The 15,824-nt window shown below is 41.5% G+C and overlaps 1 non-coding gene across 1 annotated transcript; it reads right to left on the bottom strand.

Moving 5' to 3' along the window:
* Positions 1–7,669: 7,669 nt before the first annotated feature.
* Positions 7,670–7,731, bottom strand: LOC118760763 (small nucleolar RNA SNORD43). The gene has a single exon (XR_004996972.2). It is a non-coding gene; the product is annotated as a small nucleolar RNA SNORD43 (small nucleolar RNA).
* Between the last annotated feature and the right edge of the window lie 8,093 nt (positions 7,732–15,824).

The raw sequence follows: 15,824 nt of genomic DNA, 5'->3' as shown, positions 1-15,824 counted from the left end.
CCTCCCAGTTCTGCATTTTCAAGGCCAAGAAGAACAGGTACGGTTTCCAGCTATGCCCTACAACTCACACCTGTAATGTCAGGAAGCCCTCTGCATTCTCAGCTCCCCAGTCTCTGCACTGCTCCCAGGCTTTAGCTACGACCAAAAGAAAAAGTCTGCCCTCATTCACCCTCTCCCCCGCCTGGGCCATGGCAACCAATTTCACAGCTTTTCCGGAAAGCAATCACAGGTTCCCTCAGCCTCATTTCTGAGCTTCATGCCCTCAGTTCCCGCCCGTTTCATATCTATGTCAATGCAGAATTATCTATTTTTATTTGAGCATCTTGGAAACATGGAAGTGAAGTCTTGGCCTTTTCCTCCACATAACTGCTCTGAAAGCCTTATGGATGGCAAGTTACTTTCTTGTCTCCCAAGGAGGGTACCATTAGCTCTAACCCACTTTCCTCCAAATTCTTTATAACCGGGTCTGGGACCCAGACAGACATCTGTTTCTTGTTCCACAATCCATAATTCTCAGCTTCAAAGTTCAGTGCCAAATAAGATCTTACATTGTGGGGTAACCTTTTGTATCAGCTCTTCAGCAGCAATTAAAGCCTGCTCATTTTAGATCCAAAAACAAAGCCAAGAAAACCAAACACTAGACAAAGAACAAGGAATGGGAGGAGTCAAGACCCCCTCTTCACAAACTACTAGCACAACAATGTCAAACGACAAAAGTGAAAGTCAGGCATGGCTGGGAGAATGTCGACCAAGCACCTTTAGTGATGCTGTCAGCACATGAAGCTACTCTCCATTTTAGGAATAGAACTTACTAAGATACTGACTCTTGGATTTACATAAATGAAGTCTAAACTGTACTGCATGCTGGGTCTACTTCTTTGTGTGGGTGTATATATATATGTGGGTGTGGGTATATATATATATATATATACACACACACATAATATATGAAACAGAACAAGATATTCAAGGAGGCTTAGCCAAAGTTTATGAATAACGGTGCTGAGTGGGAACTTTTTTGTTTTAATCAGAATCTATGCTTTCTCTATGCTACTCAAGATCTACCTTTTCTTTATTGGCATCTGTACAAAGGAGCTACCGCTCATGGAAACACACACAGCTCAGTGAGCTACCAAACCCTTGTCAACACCTGACTCACACAAGCCCCAGAAAGCTTAATGAAGCAGACTTTTTGCTCATCCTGTCCTCACTGTGGTTTAATTATATAACCACGGGCCTGGTGTGGTGGCCTAGCGGCCAGTCTTCATCTTGCATGTGCAGGGATCCCATATGGCACCAGTTCTAATCCTGGTGGTCCCACTTCCCATCCAGCTCCATGCCTGTGGCCTGGGAAAGCAGTTGAGGACGGCCCAAAACCTTGGGACCCTAAACCCACATGGGAGACACAGAAGAGGCTCTGGGCTCCTAGCTTCATAACAGTAAAGCTCCAGCTTTTGCGGCCACTTGAAGAGTGAATCAACGGACAGAAGATCTTCCTCTCTGTCTTTCCTCCACTCTGTATATCTGACTTTCCAATAAAAGTAAAAGAAATCTTTTTTAAAAAATTATATAACCAGAACCAAAAAGAAAAAGTAGGTGGGGAGTATTCCTGGGGAGTGAAAAATGTATCATTTGCCCTCAGGAGCTTAGAATAAAATTGGGTAACAGGCAAAAATTCAGGTAGGGATGGACACTTGAAGCAGCTGTTCTGAGGCTGATTAAGATACTGCATCCTGGGCCTGGCACAGTAGCCTACTAGCTAAAGTCCTTACTTTATGCTAGGATCATATATGCTTGCTCATGCTGGGATCACATATGGGCAAAGGCTCATGTCCCAGATGCTCCATTTCCCATCCAGCTCTCTGCTTGTGGCCTGGGAGGACAGTCAAGGACGGCTCAAAGCCTTGGAACTCTGCACCCACATAGGAAACCCAGAAAAGGCTCCTGGCTCCTGGCTTTGGATCAGTTCAGCTGCAGCTGATGTGGCCACTTATGGATGGAAGCTCTTCCTCTCTGTTTCTCCTCCTCTCTGTATATCAGACTTTCCAATTAAAAAAATTTTATATATATATAAAACACTACATCCCACGTTAGTGTGCCTGGTTCAGTTCTCGACTCTAGTGTCCTGGTAATCATAGGGGTGTCAGCGACAGCGTGAATGACTGAATCCGTGCAGTGTTCATGGAGGTCTTGGTTCTGCATCTTCAGGGTCAAACTGAGAGGAGAAGGGACCTGGTCCCAGCTCTGCCCTGCAACTCGTATCTGTGGTGGCAGGAAGCCCTCTCAGTTCTCCACTCCCCAGTCTTCCCATGGCTTCCTTGCCCCGTCCCTGAACCCAGGGCCATTTTGGACATTGAAGAAATGAACCACGTTGAATGAGATCACTGTCTCTGTATCTCTGCCTCTTGAATCAATGTATAAAATAATAATAGAAAAAAAGCTCATCTGGAAAATAATACCACGTTGGGACAAAGAAATCACTTTATACTACATCAGACGAAAGACTAAATTCTTGGGGCAGGGCCTTGGAGAGAGAGCGCAGTCTAAGTCGGCACATCAAAGAAATGCAGGATGAATGAATCTTCGGTCTCTGGAAATGATTGCGGAGGCAAACGGACAGTGACGGAAACTTCGAAACAGGAAGTTCGAAACAGGAAGTTACACAGTCTAATTGCAGGAATGAAAAATCCACAGTGTTGGCCGAGGACAAGGAAGAAATTCCTCTGGCTGAAACATACGTTTGATATTTTAGGGCTAGACAAAGAGGAATTAGGAAAACTGATGATAATGCATCTCAATTGGAAGGCTTACCAACATGAATTATTTCATGCTTATCAGGGCCCAAGGAGAACCGGCCATGCATGGGATGCCCACAGTGGTCAGAGCAAGGAGAGCCTCCATCCAGTGTGAGCCTGTGGCATCCTTCCACACCAACATCACCAGAAAATCTGAGGAACCCAGGGCCTGTGCACCTTTGAGCACAATTATAAAATCCACAAGGAAACCAGAGGCAGGCTAGGCTGTGTCAATGAAATTTCCTTTGGAGACAGCCCAGGGATTTCACTAAAGATGACAAGAATTAACAGTCTTAAATTACAGCTTTGATTTCCACTCTCCTCGCCCACTACTGCTGCCATGAAAAAAATCAGACAAAACACTTTTGGAAATCAAATAGATGAGTTTGACCTAGGTATACCTCAGAATAACCCGGTAATTGAGAAATGACAAGGGTCATGGGCACTTACAAGCTGCAGTGGTGTGCCTCACAGACAAGAAAGCAATGGAGTTTTACATACTGAACAGTCTTTGTTATAGCCACAAATCTCAAAATAGTTTAAGTGGCGACACATGGAATTTTTGCAGACATTTCTTCCACTCAGAATGATCAAAATCAACAGGCGCATTGTTGATGGTTTGGTATATTAAAGCGGGAATTTTCTTTATGCGTTCTGTAAAAGGACAGTTTAGGGCCATTTCTCACCCTTTGCCTGTGCATACTTTACGTCTTGTAAATCTCATTTAGCTCTTCTAGACCACTGCCAAAACCTCTTCCCAGGGCTCTGTTGCTGTACCTGCTCCTGACACAATTCAAACATCGCTCTTCGAGTTAGAGCCAACTTACCCATCATGCCTGGAGCATCATACTTTCAGGAGTTCGCGGAAACAGTTTAATTTCCCACTGAAATAATTTTTAAAGTGTACTTGCAGGTCAAATACAATCTATTAATATACCCCACTAACATTTATATATGTGCCAGTGAAGTTATAAAATATAGATACATCCTTTTTAATGAAATAAGTGGTCCAAGAAGGTCACGATGGCAAGGACAACAGAAAGTTGCAATGGGGATCACTTCAGAATGGAGTATTTCTGAAATTAAGGCTTTGTCTGTGTCACTCCTCCATTCTATTTTATTTTTCTGGCAAATCTGACAAATGCCACGTTCTAGATCTTAGGCCTATCACTTTCAAGCTCATCTCATTATCAAGATGACATCCCAACTTGTGCCTGTGTATCAGTTGAAATGATCTACCACCTATTCTATTACCAGGAAGTCACCATATGGCTTTCCATCTTTTATTTCTCTCCATTTCCATGCTCCTCTCTCAGAAGCACTAATTTCTCCCATTCATAGCTACTGACATCTTGCCTCTATTCAGATCCCACTGAAAATACCATCTCCTCTGAGAAATCTTTCCTGATTCCATTACCAACAAGAGTTTGGCACATGTGACATCCTTCATCTTGCTTTCTCACGAGTTGTTCCATCACATAGTGCCCAACTGTATCTTACTATGGCTACCTGTTACTCTGCTCCTGGCATAGCGTCACAAGTACATTTGTCCCTCATTATAGAGATACTATGCAACATACTCTTTTCACCTTTATACCGCATTTTAACCCAAAATATTTTATTATATCTTCTCATTTAAAATTCCCAATATTTTCCCTTGGTAGTTGACTACAACACAGGCAATATATGTGGCAGCATCTGTGTCGTCTTGACCCGCTTACCACTGTTATACTAAGTGAAAAGGAAACAAATTTCTGACAAGGACAATGACCTCTTATCCTGCCACTTCTCAGACTTTGTTGTGACAGCACATTATATTAAGTAGAACACCGACTAGAAATAAAGAACTTTGCTACTCTGGGTCGAGCCTGAAATGAACAAAGACCATCCTTTTATGACTCACCTCATTGGGTTTATAAGCTGGTTTGTAGAAACAGAGAACATACAAGAGCTAGGGCTATGAACTTTGCAGTTCTGGCATTCTCCAGTTTTGCGCCCCAGTGAAGCTTGTCCTAAATTAGGAAAGCTTTCCCAGGGCCTTCTCAGCATACAGTAAGAGAGTATATGCCTGCTGTGGACTCCTTCTCAAGGTGAGCAGGCAGTAACCTAGGTCTGCAGTGCTAACATTCATGAGTTTTGGTAGGGCCAATCATTCCAAAAAATCCCTTTTAGTTCCCTGTAATGTTCATATTGAAACATAAAGAAAACAAATCCCTAAGGCTTAAGGGATACACCTAAAAGGGTCCTAAAAAACTTCCCAGACTTGCCTTTCAACAGGTTGCAAGAGAAAACGCATACACACACACACACATACTCCCTCTCCCTCTCTCTCTCAAGATTCTCACCAAGCACAGATGCAATTTTTATTGTTGAGTGGCCACTTGGAACTCCCACAGTTCCCACCAGAGTCCCTGAGTTCAAGTCCCCTGTTTCTCTGATTCAGATTATTGCTGATGCCCATCCTAAAAGGAAGCAGATAATGGATTATGTGGTTGGGTCCCTGCCAGGCATGTGGGAGACGCATATTGAGTTCTAGAGTCCTGTCATTGGCCTAACACAGCCCTAGGTATTAGAGGGGCATTGTGGGAGTGAGCCAGAGAAATGAAAATCTGGTTTGTTTGGTTTTTGTTTGTTTTGTTTCTCTTATTGCCTCCCCAAACTGCTTCTGTCTACCTCTCAAATAAAAACTTTAAAAGATGAAATAGAAATGAGGAACAATGCATGGAATGTCTCCATAGCCCCGTATAAGGGCTTCTGTTGGCTTGCTGCATCTGTATTTTGACTTGAATTGTAGAGATCTGTTTTCTTCCTTTTCTTTCTTTTTCTTTTTAGTAATTCCAGAGGCAAGACAGCTGGAGACTCCAGGGAATACGATGTTTTAGAAAAATATTCTGTGATAAGTCCCTCAGAGCAGAAATTTGTATAGTTAATCTTTTAGAACACTGCGTAGAACTCTGAGCTTGCTTTGTTTTTATTCACCATTTTTCAGACGCTCACTGCCAACCCATCTTAACAACCTAAGGTAACTCAGATCCCATGGGTTTGCTGTCCTAATTTTTCTAACCAAAGAAAAATGCTAACTACCATCCATCAGCAAAGGTTTTCAAGACCAAGGTTGAGGATGCCCTGATCCATCCATTATCTTTATCCTTGCCCCTTTGAAAGCAGTAAACACTGGGCGGGCAAAGGAGGCTGTCATGGAATTGCTCACAACCCTAAATTATGAGAAACCTGTCCCTGGAATCTCTTTAACCATTTGCTACCTGAACATCAACGACAAGATAATTGTTTAGTACTCTCTCTAGGCCAGACATTTCCCATACGTTTTACAACCATTTTCACCCTTATCATATTAAACCACACATACAGAATAATTGTTCATTTTGTCATTTTAAGGATGGAAGATCTAAAGGTCAGAGAGATGGCTGAGGTGCAGTCACAGAGCCGGGGGAGAAGGTCCAGGGCCTACCAACGTCACTGCTGTGACCCTGCAGCCCGCTCTTCAGACACATTCGTCTGATTCCTCCCACACTTCATGAGCTCCTTCAAAGTAGGTCTCACACACCATTTTGTCTTGTATCCCTAGATGACCTGGAGTAGATAGCACACTTTTAGTCTCAGTTTAACACAATCCTTCACCCTAGAGCATCAAATAAGTGCTGTGTAGTCAAACGTTTCCTGAGTGTATGAGGTTGTGAAGGTGTGTAAAATGACAATGGATAGGTTTGTGTTGTTCACTGGAGCTGCCCAGTGTCTAAGTGGAATGCTACTGGAATGCTGAGGTTCTACAGCATGGTGCGTGAGGACTGGAATGATACCGTTAGTTAATGTTGGACACAATGGGAAATTATAGGTGATGGGATTATTCTGGGTTCAGAAGACTGACTGCTTCGAATAACTGGGTTCTGGACTATTTTTCAAGCTCACCCAAAGTCACTGGCAGATCTCACCCCACCTCTCCTTCCATTTTCCATTTCCACTAATGACAGAAAGCTTAACTTTAAGGGGCGCTCTTTGTCACTGATATTCTGACAAGAAATGTACAGTACTGATTGCCAAAACTCCCCTACTGACCTGCCGTTATTCTTGGAAGCAAATAGACAGGAAACAGGATGTAAGAAAGAGGGTGATTTCTGGCACAGTCACTCATATAGAAAAGTCATTTCAAATTGCACTAGGTGCTTCAATTGCCTTATTTTCCTGAAATTAATTCTAAATTTTATGGGTACAATTTGTTTCCCTTAAATCTCTAATTACGCTTTTAACATTCAATCTTTCAAACTCTCAACATCAGTGACTTAATATGGTGTTATCAGGAGATACAGTGGAGCTGGGCATGTGGGTGGGAGTTGTAAGTGCAGAAGTTGCACCTGTGCTCGTGATGGCTTGAAATTGATGTCCCCTGGAGAAAAGCTAAAAGAAAAAAATCTAATAAGTCACCAAAATAGACTAAAGTAATGTCTGGAAATTAGTATTTAAGGTATTAGGACCAAGGACTATGAAAGGGCTTTGGAGCTAAATCACAAAGTGGTATTTAAACTTGCTGAATATGGAGTGATAATGGGATTTCCAGGCCAAATGAGAAGAAAAACAGAAGATGGAAACATCTTCATATGGCAACATACACATGGGTAAAAAGAAATGATAAGATAGGAAAGAATGACATAAAAAGAAGACATGTAATAAGCCATTCAGAGACATGGAAAAAAAAACAGCTGAGTCATTTAACAGCTAAGAAGGGAGTATAAGAAGAAAGGAGACGAGACCGAATCATAAGCACTGAATTTTTTTATTGGATCATCATTAAGTCCCCACTGAACAGCCATAATGCTTCTACTTTTTCATTATTTTGAGGGTTTTGGGAGATGCTTGACCATCAGAACATGACAATTAGCACAAAGTCTTTGTCCCTCCACCCATATGTTCATTATCTTTGCTCCTACTTGTTAACAGTGTACCAGATGAATTCTGCACCCCACAACATCCCTTAGCCTCAATAATCCTCTCTCCTCTCTCTCTCAATATGCACACACACACTCTTCCCATATGCGCTGACAATCTGCTGCATGGTGCCATGTCATAGAAATCTTCAATCGTGCTACAAGGTTTTAGGTACAGAAACCAAAGAGATTGGTGAAGGTATAGAAGACTTCATGTTACAAACAGCTGGGTTTCTTCGATCATGGAAAATTAACAGTGAGAAACAGTGAGGCAGAAAAATGACAAGCCAGCTAAAGAAGTAAGAATGGGAGGAAGGTGAAATATCCTTCCAAGAAATGTTTGGAGAGATTGAGAAGTACGCCAGTCATTCCTCAAGGATATCCATCCCGTAGGACAGATATGCTATCTGTCCTCTACAGAGTCACTCGCAGAGTAATCCATGGAGCAGGAAACAGCAGCTGTTCAGTAGGAATAAAGGAATAATTTCCATGAAGCAATAGAAACCATCCTTGAACATAAAAACTCTACGAAAGAAAACATTCTGTGGGACCTTTAAGGAAATGGAAAAAAAAAAAAAGCACATAGAATGTTCAGTGAAAGTTCCTCAGGTGACAGAGGTCGGCAGCTGGAGTTCAAGGCTGAATAGCTGTCACAAAGATGGCCAAATTAGATCTGTTAACAAAGAGGAGCATCTGAGAAAGGTTTTTGAAGTCAGGATGGGCCGAGGAAGATGACAACACAGAGCTCACCTGACGGAGGTGATGAGGAAAGCAGAGGGGAGTTAAGGAGATCATGATGAACTTAACTGTAGATATTACCCATTGTGAAAACAAGCAGATTATAGTCAAGGATTCCGAGCAGAAAAATGGACATCGATATGGCTTGTTCTGATCTTGCAATTTTAACATGATTTTCATCATGACTTCTTCATGACCTGTACATTTTTTTTTCAAGAATGCAAAAGGTAGAAGAAATATTTCCTGTCGTTTCACTCCTAAATGCTGTGTATTTGGGGGAATGCATTTGCCAGCCTTTTTAGGAGAGCATGGATCAATGGTCCAACCAAACTTCAGGGATTACCATTTCAAGATTCATAGTTTTCCCATTACAGAGGTGTTCCTATGCACACAGGTTAGCCACTTAGAAAACTGGCTTTGACAGAGTTAGGTAACAGTTAACTCAGCCCCTCTGTTTGCAACATTGCTTCAGAGGGTTTGCTCTTCAAGCAGCGCCATCACATAGAACTGTTATCCATCATGCAAAAAGGCACTGAAGCAGAGGACCCAAACATCCACTTCTTAGCTAGTCACCAGAGCATACTTCCTTCCTGACTCATCTTTCAAGTCTTAAAATAAAAGGTATATTTTTCCTTCTAAAATATTGCATTCCTGCCATTTATCTTCCATGGAACTGGAAAGTTTGATAAGATTCTAAGAGTTACAAATATAGCAGAAAGCTTAATGAATATATGTTTTAAGCATATGTCAACATCTGTACAAACTTAAGTAAAACCAAAGATCCAACCAGCAGAATATTATTTTCATTTTAACTCTTCTCCTCACTCCCCTTGCATATGAAACAAATATAACTCAAGATTCACACTTCAAGAAATAAAATTTCTTTCAGCCCGAGATGAACTTGAGTGTGACCTCAGAGAATTCAGAGTTGACACCACGTTAGTCCTTTAATAAACTGGACTCAGCAATAACTGATCTCAAGAAAAATTCAATCAAAACCAAAGCCTTATCTTTCTTCAAAACAGGACAGTTGAGAATTGAATGTGATGTCCTGGAAAAATCGAAGAAGAAATAACATCAACTTAGTTTGTTCCTGAAAACAAGCAACAAGAAATTGATGGCATTTCACCTGTGGTTTTACTATAAAAGATTCTGGGCTTCGCAGTCACGTCATTTGACTCTCTTCAAAACTAACCCAGATGGAGACCAAGAACAAGGATCCGTGATGGTGACATTTCTGGGATTATTTCGAAGTAGAATCCAGTGAGCCCTTAGAACCAATGACTATTAGTTCTCTGAACAGCTACTAGTTTTCCATATCAAGTCTTCAGTCCTTTATCTCAATTTCTCTCCCTCAGATGTAGGTCAAGATATCCATAAAAAGGAAGTTACAGAAATGACCGACTTTGCAACTTTCTTCTCATTATCTTGCTTTTTGGTTATTAATATAAAGAGTAGATTTCATGTACTTCATAGGTATAATTCTGAGAAGATAACCATACTTCTTTCCTATATCCCTCAATCTTTTTTCCATCTATCCTTTTTTTCTAATCTTTGCAAAAACATAATTTTAATCCACTGTATAATCACAGAATTGATGAACCACTAACTAATATTCAACAAGTCCTATTTGGCAACATTTGCTATGAAAAAAACTGGCTTCTATTCTACATCTTTTGTGACTTAAAACATGAATAGTTAGTTACATGGGCAAGTGAACTTCTAGGGAATTACAAAGGACTTTTTCATGCTCATGATTCTACCACATTCACAAATAAATTTTATGAAAGATGAAACAATTAGCTGTAGTGCTGTGTTCTTTGACTAGTTTGGAAAAATAAATTAGAGCTGAGACTATTCTAGCCTTATGGCGTTACTTTCCTTCACTGTTATAACATACTTTATTGAGCAGGATAAAGTTTGAAATTTTGTGGAACCCATATTCATTTACCTAACATACCCACAAAGTATGCTAGACATGTAACATGGTGATCACGTGAAGGCAAATGGGAAAAGATATATAGTATTTACTAACATCAGGTTGCAAGAAAAGGGATTATCGAGGAAGAAAAATTGAACATTCTCATGCTCTTTCGCAATGTCAAATGCTGGTTTAATCCAGAATAAAGTTTTTATCCCAAACAACCAATCTTCTAACCTGACATATGAAATGCAAGAGGGTGTTAAATTATTCCAGTGGACAAAAGGAAAACTAATGTTTTATTGGCTATTGAATAAAATACTGAGCTATTTCACTAAATCTGACTGGTGTCATAAATGTTTTGAGAACTATGGGAATCACTGTTGTATGAAGATGGAAAAGTTTACATGTCTTCCCTAAAAGACTCATCTTTTAATGAAAGAGATGAGTTAAAAAACACATCCCTTTATGGCAAACATCATGACTTGCAGACATCAGTGGTATTATGCAAATTCAAAGGAAGAGAACTTAGTCTATATAAGGGTCCAAAGATTATCCAAGACCTAACAGTCTTTAAGGATGAGTAGAAATAAGCCCAACAAGCATGGGCACATAATTGTGGCAATAAGACATCATGGCCAGCAGAGGGAAAGGGAGAGGATACGGTGTTTTGGTAAATCAAACCAGAGAACTTCTAATGTGAAAGAAAAAGCCGGGAAGAATTTTGTAGAATGAAGAGCATCACTCAAGGTCTCCTTGGGATACAGAAAAGAGCAAAATTAGGGTAACCTAAATAAGGTTTTGAGAAATGATTTATTTAGCAAGGGATGTACAAAATGTTCAGAGATAGCAAGTGATAATGTGACTGACCACCCTAGGAGCTACTGAGTGGAGAAGTCAAAGGAACGGCTGGAAGGAGAGGCAGAGGCTGCCTGGGGAGGGTGGGGGTGGAGGCTGGATGCAAGGGTGCAGTCCTGCAGTCCACCCCCTGCAACTCCGCATGCACTGAACCAATAAAATCTCTCCCTTCCCTTGATTTAGTCCAAGGCAACCTGCAGCGAGAGGACAAGGAGGCAAACACCATCCCTTAGGAGCAGAATCCCCCCAAGGGAGCTCACTGGAGAAGGAGACAGCCAAGGTTCCCAGCTCAGTTTACAAAACCCAGCAAAGAAGGAGTAGACTGAGGTGGTCCCAGTCTAAATTATTCATTTCTAAATTATTTCATTTTGAAGTCGCTGTCAATAGTCCCCTCTTCCCCACGGAAAACCTTAGCAGACCTCTACAGATTGTGGTAACCCACATTGTTCTTTCCAATTTGCCCCCTTAGCTTATGATGCAATCATGGTCAGTTGAATGACTAGCGGGTTCCTCCATAGGTTCTGAGATCTTGTAGGAAAAATCCCATGAATCTGTCACCTCTGTATTTCTGATGCCCAGCATGAGTAAATGATCATCTACTTTTGTGAGACTGGATGCAAATAACTGTATGCATCATATGAAAAATTCACCGTATCAGGGAACTAGGCTGGATATATAAACGCTCTATACCTTCTTTAGCACTCCAATGTGTCCAGATAACCCATACCTGGATGCATATGCATCTGAAAAGCAGAGATTGTTGGGTGAACCAGACGATGTGAGGAAGCGCAACTACCTGAAAACCCACAGCCTAGCCACAGGTCTAGAGAGGTGCAGACATTGACAGGAAACATCCCCCTGGTTAAATCAGTAAAAGCCAGTTTGCAGAAGCATTCAGATTCACTTGTAATAAACCCTCACTGAGTGACTATCCTGCACCAAGGATGTCTGCATTAAGCACTTTGCACCTGTAATCTCAGGATGGCCAACAGAAGCTCGCCAAGCGGCATGTTAGGATCTCAATTACAAAGAAATTGCAACTGGATAAGGCCAAGAATAGTAGGCCTAAACAAAAGCTCTCTTGAGTTCAACATTAGTCTATGCCTTACCATATCATAATGACTTCTTGAAAAGTGAGATTTTACTCATTCGTTCTCTCCACTTGTCTTTCTTCTCTACACATAGACATAATATATAGATATGGTATGTAAAAGAGAATGATTCAACTGGAGCCTCTTAGAGATGTTTTATCTAACTATATATCTGTCAAGATCTACCACAAATTGATTTTAGAAGTTGGAGAAGGGTACATAGGAAATATTTTGCTGAAAAAAAAAGAAATGATTTATCAGAACTAATAACATTCTGATAAACTCTCCAAAACAATGATTCTTAAACACTTTGCAAGATTCCGAATGCCAAGCATTAGACGGATATGGCCTTAAACATAGTCTCATGAATTTTAGTATAAATCTATGAAAGTGTAAGCCATTTGGGTAGAGCTCATGCTAATGAATTTTACAGGAAAGAATGAAAGTCATTCTGGGAAGGCAGAAACTTTTTTTAGTAGCAAAAGAAAAACATTTGAAAGCAAAGTAGATTGTGGCAGAGAAAAGTAAAGAAAAAAGTACAATGCTTGGTAACGCTGGGTGCCAACTTCATTAATTAATACAGATTTTAAAGCCTTTTCAAGGCTATGAACTAAAGAACTGAAACCACTGCTGTTGTGGATAGTAAATGCAGATCCAATGGGTTTTGTTTAAAATATGGTGACTTCAGATAAGGCTAATTAGCAAGATGACAGAAACAGTAAATAAAATAGAAACAGATTTTTACTCTTCATGCTGGCAACAATTAATAGAATCAAAAATTGTTCCTATTGTACTTGAGTGAATGAACAGTTTTCACTATTTTTTCTTGCTGATTTTTTGTCTTTTCAATTATTTTCTTACAAATACGCAAGATTTTTCTTGTTCTGTGTGACCACAGGTACTGGTAGCCACAAGGAAGGGGAACCGGGGACAAGCAGCTGGGTCAGCGGCTGAAGGGCAAAGTGGAGGATGCACAGGGAAGCGAAGGTGGCCAAAGAACAACAACAGAACACAAAGCTGGTAGAGTAAAGGGCAGTGGCTTTTTCAATTTAGTTTTTACTTATTTCGAAAGATTTACTTGACCTTTATTTAAGAGTAGAAATTACAGAGAGGACAGAGGGATCTTCCATCCAGTGGTTCACTCCCCAAATGGTCACAGCAGCTGGGGATGGGCCTGACTGAAGCAAGGAACTGCTTCTGGTTCTCCCACGTGGGTGCAGAGGCCCAAGTTGCTGAGCCATCCTGCACTGTTTTTCCCAGGCCAATAGCAGGAGGTTATACAGTAAATGGTGCCTCTGGGACAAAAACTGGAGGCCACAAGAGGCATACACCGCATGCAGAGGGTTAAAATGCTGTACCAACACACTTGGCCCTGATTCATTTATCATTTCAAGGAGGATTCTCTCTGCTTCTATTAATGATTCTCAATTTTCTGGTTTTATTTTCCTTTGTTTCACTACATATTGCTGTGTAATAAACGCTTCTGAAAACAGAGAGGTTTTAAACAATTTCAAATCCTCACTGGGCCCAGCGCAGTGGCCTAGCTGTTCAAGTCCTCACCTTGAATGTGCCAAGATCCCAATAGGCACTGGTTCTAATTCCAGAGGCCCCATTTCCCATCCAGCTCCCTGCTTGTGGCCTGGGAAAGCAGTCGAGGATAGCCCAAAGCCTTGGAGCCCTGCACCCATGTGGGAAACCCTGAAGAGCTTGTGGCTCCTGGCTTCAGATCAGCACAGCTTGAGCCTTTGCAGCCACTTGGGGAGTGAATCATTGGATACAAGATCTTCCTCTCTGTCTCTCCTCCACTCTATATAGCTCTGACTTTGCAATATATCTTTAAAACAGTCATCACTGCTGTAGGTTCTTTAGATTTTGGCCTGGAATACACATAGCAGCAGTTTTGTCACATTTTGATCGTTCAAGTAGGCAATAGTCCTGGAATCAAGGGAAGGAGTAGATGTGCACCCTGGCAGAAGTGGGTCTCCAGGGAAGCTGCCTTAAAAAAAGGGTCAGTCCATCCCTCTTCTCCATCAAGGGGATGCTTGACACATGACAAGAAGAGCGAGCTTTCAGACTTACACTGACATCAAAACATGATTTTCTGGTTTTTGTTCTTTTGCATTTCTAAGGGTTTATTTATTTTTATTAGAAAGGCACATTTGCAAAGAGAAGGAGAGACAGAGAAAAATTTCCCAATTTCTGGGACAATCCCCAAATGGCTGCAATGGCAGGAGCTGAGTTAATCAGAAGCCAGGTGCCAGGAGCTGCTTCTGGGTTTCCTACGCGGGCACAGGGTCCCAAGGCCATCTATTGGGTCGTCCTCAACTGCTCTCCTAGGCTATAAGCAGGGCACTGTTATGGGAAGTGGAGTAGCTGGGACACAAGCCAGCACCCATATAGGATGTAAGTAGTTGGGGGTGGAGGATCAGCCACCTGAGCCACCATGCCAGTCCCAAAACAAAACTTCTTAACAGAGGTTTGAGATCACCCTGAGAGATAAACATCTTACCATGGAGTTCACATCACTAGACCCACACTATACTGAACAGCAGGGTTACACTATCCAAACGTTTCATGGGAACTAGGCACTCAGGGCACAATGATATATTTTCCAAGGTAATCAGATACTGAAATACCACCTGCAAATGTTGGTCTCATGTGGATCTGAACTATGTGAGCAAAGTAACGTAAGGAAGAATCTACAGCTTTGCTCTGTCCTGTAACAAAACCCTCCAGGATTTGTATCACGGGACACTGGCAGAGGGGAGATCCCATGGCACAAAGGAGAAAACCTGCCTGAATGCAATGTCTCCCAGAGCTGCATTCTGCTCATCCAGGTGGGTCATCTCCATCACAACTTCGACACCCGTTTCTTCATCCTTCACCATGGATGGAAACCATGAGGAGTGCGAGAAAGGCTCGGATGCTTCCTGGGCTCTCAAGTGTACGTCAGACAAGAGTATTACTTCATAAGACAGTTTAGAACATTCTATTTGAAGCAACCACATCACTTTTTTTGTTTCCCTGACAAGTGCTTTACTCTCAGGCACTGGGATTGCAGATTCCTGCTGCCAAACTTTCCTTGCAGGTGCTTTTGAGTGCTCCGTAGCGTGTAAATATTTTAGGATTTTTATAGATTTTCAAGACATATCTAGAGTAGAAATGCTAATTGTGGGTGAAGAAAGCCACTTGAGCGGTGCTGGCTGTGCAGAATTGTCTCCAGGCCCCTTGACATTTCCACTAAGAAAACTCTTGCCAAGAGTACTTAACTGAACTTCACCTGGTCACACCTCAAGATGAAACTGTCTTTTTTCATCAACAATGTCAACTTCTGTCTGATATTTTGAAATTGCCAAGTACTCACTAAACTCTGAAATTTGGACTTTCTTGTTCACACTAGAGAACAGGAAGGAAGAACAGCTGCATTGGGGTTCCTGGGAAGTTTGTCACCAATGACAGCCAAAGGTTCTCCAGTGCACTG

Source organism: Ochotona princeps, chromosome 8, assembly GCF_030435755.1.
Source record: "Ochotona princeps isolate mOchPri1 chromosome 8, mOchPri1.hap1, whole genome shotgun sequence".
Classification (NCBI taxonomy): domain Eukaryota; kingdom Metazoa; phylum Chordata; class Mammalia; order Lagomorpha; family Ochotonidae; genus Ochotona; species Ochotona princeps.
Note: the sequence above shows the minus strand (reverse complement) of the source record. Positions and strands in the feature narration are given on the sequence as shown.